The following is a 6,000-nucleotide window of genomic DNA, read 5'->3' on the forward strand; positions in this document are numbered from 1 at the left end:
TCTGGGTCATTTGAGATAATCATTTAGGTTTTCTTTTTTAATCTTAAGTTGATGAATTACACTGTTTGATTTTTAAATTTTAAATTGACCCCACCATTCTGGAATAAACCCACTTTGTCATGATGTGCTTTCTTCTTAATATATCACTAGACTTGATTTGCTAAAATTTTGTTGAGAATTTTGCCTCTATGTTCATGAAAAATATTGGTCTGTAATTTTATTTTTTGTAATGTCTTTGTTTTTGATTACCGAGTAATTCCAGCCTCATAGAATGAGTTGGGAAGTATTCCTTTCTATTCAGTTTCTTTAGAAGAGCTTTTCTAGAATGGTATGTTTTGTCCTTAAATATTTGGTAGAAATCACCAATGAAGCCATCTGGGCCTATAGTTTTCTTTGTGGGGTTTTTAACTACTAAAACTAGATATAGGGCTGTTCATGTTAGCTGCTGCTTTAGTGAGCTTTGGTTATTTGTGTTTTTCAATGAATGTGTCTATTTTATGTACATTCTTGAATTTACTGGCATAAAGTTCTTCATAATATTCTTTAATATCCTTTTAGTGTCTGTAGAATCTATAGAGATATCCCTTTTTCATTCCTCATATTGGAAATTTGTGTTTTCTGTTTCCCCCCAATTGGTATGGTTAGGGTTTTATCAATTTTATAGCTCTTCTCAAAGGTCTTTAAAAACATTGAACTCTGGATGCATTTTTCTTTAATTTCTGTTTTTTAATTCATTGATTTCTTCCCTGAATTTTGTTGTATCCTTTCTTCTGCTTAGTTCGAGGTTCATTGACTGTTCTTTTCCTATTCCTTAGGGTAGAAGCTAGGTCCTTTTGAGACCTTCTTCATTTTTAAAATAGGTTTTTTAATGTAATAAATTTCCTTTTAAAGAACTGCATTAGCTGTATGTTTTGTTTAAATTTTCATCCAATTCAAAATACTTTTCTACCTTCCTCTTGGATTTTTTTGATCCATGGATTATTTGGAAATATGTTATTTAATTTCAAAATTATTTGGAGATTTAAAAAAATACAGTTCTATATGGTTATTTTTAACAGCTTGATTGATATTATTTATGGCATAAATTTCACCCATTTAACATGTAAAATTAAGTGCCTTGGGCATATTCACAGAGTTGTGCGATCATCCACACAATCTAACTTTAGAGCATTTTTATCACTCCCAAAAGAGACCTTATACCCATTAGCAGCCACTCCCCAACCTCCTGCCCCTGCCTACCTCCCTAGCCTAGGACAATTATAAATCTACTTTCTTTCTCTGTGGATTTGCTTATTCTGGACATTCCATAAATGGAATGATATACTACCTAGTCTTTTATGACTGATACCTTCATGTAGTATAATGTTTTTGAGATCCATCCGTGGTGCACAATATGTCAGTATTTCATCCCTTTTAATTGACGAATATTGTTGCACTTTATAGTTATATTGTTTTCGGTAGGTAGTTTCCATAGACTGTGGTCAGAAGTCATATTTTGCATGACTTACAAAGTTCCAAGTTTAGGTTTCTTTTATGACTCCAAATAGGTACTATTCGGGTATGTGTTTCATGTGCACTTGACAAGAATTTGCATTCTTTGCTTGTTAGATGTTTTATGTCAGTTCAGTCAGTTTGGTTGATGGTATCGTTCAGGTCCTCGACATCCTTTCCAATGTTGTCTACTTGTTCTATCCATTATAGAGAGAGGGGTGATGAAAACTCCTTTAAAATTTTTTTAAAAATATTTTATTTATTTTTGCATGCACGCATGCATGAGAGAAAGAGAGAGATTGAGAGGGAATGCACATGAGTGGAGGGGAGGGACAGAAGGAGAAACAAACTCCCCACCAAGCAGGGGGCCCCATGCGGGTGTTTGATCTCAGGAGTCTGAGATCATGACCTGAGTGGAAGGCTGATGCTTAACCGACTGAGCCACCTAGGCACTCTGAAAACTCCCATTTTAAATGTGGTTTTGTCTTCTATCAGTTTTTGCTTAATGTATTTTATATTTTTCTATTAGGTATGCCAACACTTAGGATTTTTATGTCCTACTATTGTATTGATTCCTTTATTATAATATAATTCTCTTTGTTCCTAGAAATACTCCTTGCTCTAAAATTTCTTCTGTCTGATCTTAATGTAGCCAGTTCTGATTAGTGTTAGCAGGTTATATCTTTCCTATCCTTTTACTTTTAACCTAGCTGTGTCACTGTGTTTAAAGTGTTTTGTTGTTGTTGTTGTTGTTGTTAGGTTGTACATAGTTGGGTCTTATTCTTTAAATTTCACCTAATAATCTTTTCCTTTTAATTTGGGTGGTTAGAGCATTATACTTATTGATACAATTTGATTCATTTTGCTGTTGTTTTTGTTCCATCTGTTCTGTGCTCTCCTTTTTCTCTTGTTCTATTTAAAATTACTTGAGTATTTGGTAGAACTGGTATTTCTTTTTTTTTTTAATTGAGTTATTTGTCTTTTTATTAATGAGTTGAAAGAGTTCTTTATGTATTGCCCAACAGTATGGTATTTCTTCCTTAAATGAATAGAATTCTATTTTATATCTTTTGTTGGCTTGCTAGCTATAATTTGCTGTATTTTTTTAGAAATTGCTTTACAGTTCATAGTATACATCTTTAACTTAAAGAGTCTGCTGTTAAATACTATGCCACTTTATGCTTAGTATAAAGAACCTTATAGCTTAATGTTTCCATTTTTCCCCTCAGTCCTTTGTGCTATTGTTGTTCTACATTTTACTTAAGCTTAACACATCAGCTCCACAATACATTGTTATTTTTAGCTTTGGATAGTGCATTATCCTTGAAAGATATTTAAATAAGAAAAAGTGTTTTATTTATGCACATAGTAATCACTTATGTTGCTCTTTGTTTCTTAGTGAAGTTTTTCACCTAATTTCATTTTCTCCTTGCCTGAAAAACACTTCCATTAGTGTTTTTAATAATAAAAGATTGATTTCTTTTTTTCTTTTGTATGTCCTTAAAGTCTTCACTTTGCTTTTATTTTAATTATGACTTTTTAAAAAGATTTATTTATTTTAGAGAGAGAGAGAGAGAGAGAAAGTGCACATGCAAGAAGAGAAACAGAGGGAGAGGGAGAGAAGCAGACTCCCTGCTGAGCATGGAGCCTGACTCTGGGCTTGATCTCACAATCCCGAAATCATGACCTGAGCCCAAATCAAGAGGTGGATGCTTAAGCAACTGAACTACCCAGGTGCCTCACTTTGCTTTTATCTTTAAAAGATATCTTTGCTATGTATAAAATTCTGGTTTGAGGGGGTGCCTGGGTGGCTCAGATGGTTAAGCCTTTGGCTCAAGTCATGATCCTGGGGTCATGAGACTAAGCTCCAACTTAGGCTCCCTACTCTACAGGGAGCCTGCTTCTTCCTCTTCTTCTGCCCTTTCCCCTGATTGTGCTCTTTCTCTCTCAAATAAATAAATAAAATATATTTTTAAAAATTCTAGTTTGACAGTTTGGGGAGGAGGTTCTTTAGATATATTGTTCAAGTGCTTTCTGAGTTGCATTGTTCCCTATAAAAAATCTGTTGTCACCTTATATATATTCTTCTCTATATAATATATGTTTTATTTGGCTGCTTTTAATAATTGCTTTTTATCAGTGGTCTTGGGAAATTTGTTTATGATATGCCATGGTATAATTCTCCTTATTTTTCTTGTGTTTGGGATTCATGTAGTTTCTTTGCTCTGGTTTATTTTATCAAATTTGGAAAATTTGGGGCTATTTTTCTTAACTAGCCTCCACCCCCACACTGCAGACTCTGATTACACATATATTAGGCCACTTGAAGTTTTATCAGATCTTACTGATGTTCTGTTCAATTTCGGAGTGGGTCTTTTCTCTTTCTGTTTCTTTCTGGATAATATCAATTGTTAAATCTTCAAGTTTGCTGATTTTCTTCTACAGTGTCTAATCTGTCATTTGTACCATCCACTGAATTTTTCATCTCCAACATTTCTAGAAGTGTGATTTTGGTTTTTTAAAATGTCTTCCATATTCAATCATCCTCTAACATCTGAACATATAAAGTACAGTTACTGTAGTGGTTTCTTGTCTACTGATTCTATCTTTTGGTCATATATGGGTCTTTCTCAAATGAGTGATTTTTTTCTTCATTTCTCTCATCATATTTTCCTGCTGTTTTGCATTCCTAGCAGTTTTGTTTTTTTTTTTGTTTTTTTGTTTTTTTCTGGATACCAACTGTTGTGAATTTTATCTTCTTGTATGCTGGATATTTTTGTATCCCTATAAATAGTCTTGATCTTTGTTCTAGGACAAGGTTAAGTTACTTGGAAACAGTTTGATCCCTTTGGATCTTATAAGATTTGCTAGGCAGGTCCAGAGCAGTGTTTACTATAGCAATAATTTTGGCCCATTACTAAGGCAAAACCCTTTCAAGTACTCTACACAATATCCCTGAATTGGGAGGTTTTCCACTCTGGATTGTGGGAACTAAAACTATATCTGGTCCTGTGTTTTCCCTGTAATACTTTTGGGTGTTCTTCCCATGGCCTTCAGTAGTTCCCTCCTTGCATGAACAGATCAGTACTCAGCTGAGGACTCAAGAGGTCCCTCTGCAGATCTCCAGAGTTTTCCTTATGCAGCTTTCCCATTTCTGTTAGTCTGCCTGAGAATTTAGCTGCCTTGGACTCCCTGAATGCCTTGCTTTGTCTCCTCAGCATAGAGATTGCTGCGCTCCATCTGAGTCCTTCCTCCCTGCACTGATGCCTGGAAACTCTCTCCAGGCAATAGTGGAATATCATAAGACTTAATTCATGCCTCTTAAGAATCACTATCCTTCCCCCCTCTGCCCCCCCACCTAATACCTAATATCTTGAAAACTGTTGTTTCATGTATATTGTCTGGTTTGGGACTTGTTTCAGTCAAGGGGTGTGGTACAATAAGGAATATATTTGGCCTTTGTCCCTCATTCTTGGCACAGAAGTCCTAAAATCTTTGGAATTTCTTCAGAGATAGGATTGTTATTCATAATGGGCTCCTTTAATCACATATGACTTTATGCTAATGAGGTGACATGAGCTGGGGTCCTAGAGAGCCTCAGAGAGAGCTGATCACCAGAAAGATCTAAGTAATTAGGGGGTTGGAACTTTTAGCCCCACCCTCATTGACCTCCAGAGAATTCACAGAGTCTGTAGATTTTTTTTTAAAGACAAAGCAATTTGAAGAGTAGATAAAATATTTAAAGGACAAAGACTAATTAGACTAAAGGTAATTGGGGTCTTGGAATTAGAGAAACTAATAAATGGATCAGACGTTGTACCTAAAAACCAGTAGAAGAGAATTTTCCCAATTGGGGGAAGGTATTAACCTAGAACACCTTGCTCCTGGAAAAGAAATGACACGTGAGGGGCACCTGCGTGGCTTGATGAGTTAAGTGTCTGCCTTCGGCTCAGGTCATGACCCCAGGATCCTAGGATTGAGTCCCACTTTGTGCTCCCTGCTCACTGGGGAACCTGTTTCTCCCTCTCCTTCACCTCCTCCCCCTGCTCATGTTTTCTCTCTCTCTCTTTCTCAAATAAAATCTTAAAAAAAAAAAAAAAGAATTGACACGTGAATAGCTAAACTGAGATATATCCTAATGGTTTTTGCATTTCACTGATTAAGACAGACAAAATTCTTTACATATATAGGTGAATATTAATTATATACCAGAAAAAAGAGAACAGGGTAGCCTCAGACTTCTCTAAAAATTATTTAATATCTGTAAAGTGCTGAGGAAAAGAAGGTAAGATCCAAAAATGTTATTCTCAAATCAATTGACATTCAAATATAAAGGCCAGAAATAGATACATGGATAATCTCAATCATAAACAAACCCAGGACAGGGGTACCTGAGTGGCTGAGTTGATTGAGCTTCTGACTGGCTTTTGGCTTAGGTCATGATCTCAGGGTCATGAGACTAAGCCCCATGTCCTGTTCCTGTGCTCAGTAGGGAGTCTGCTTGAGATT

The sequence above is a fragment of the Lontra canadensis genome, unplaced genomic scaffold (genome assembly GCF_010015895.1).
Source record: "Lontra canadensis isolate GAN:19392208 unplaced genomic scaffold, GSC_riverotter_1.0 scaffold72, whole genome shotgun sequence".
In the NCBI taxonomy this organism is placed as follows: domain Eukaryota; kingdom Metazoa; phylum Chordata; class Mammalia; order Carnivora; family Mustelidae; genus Lontra; species Lontra canadensis.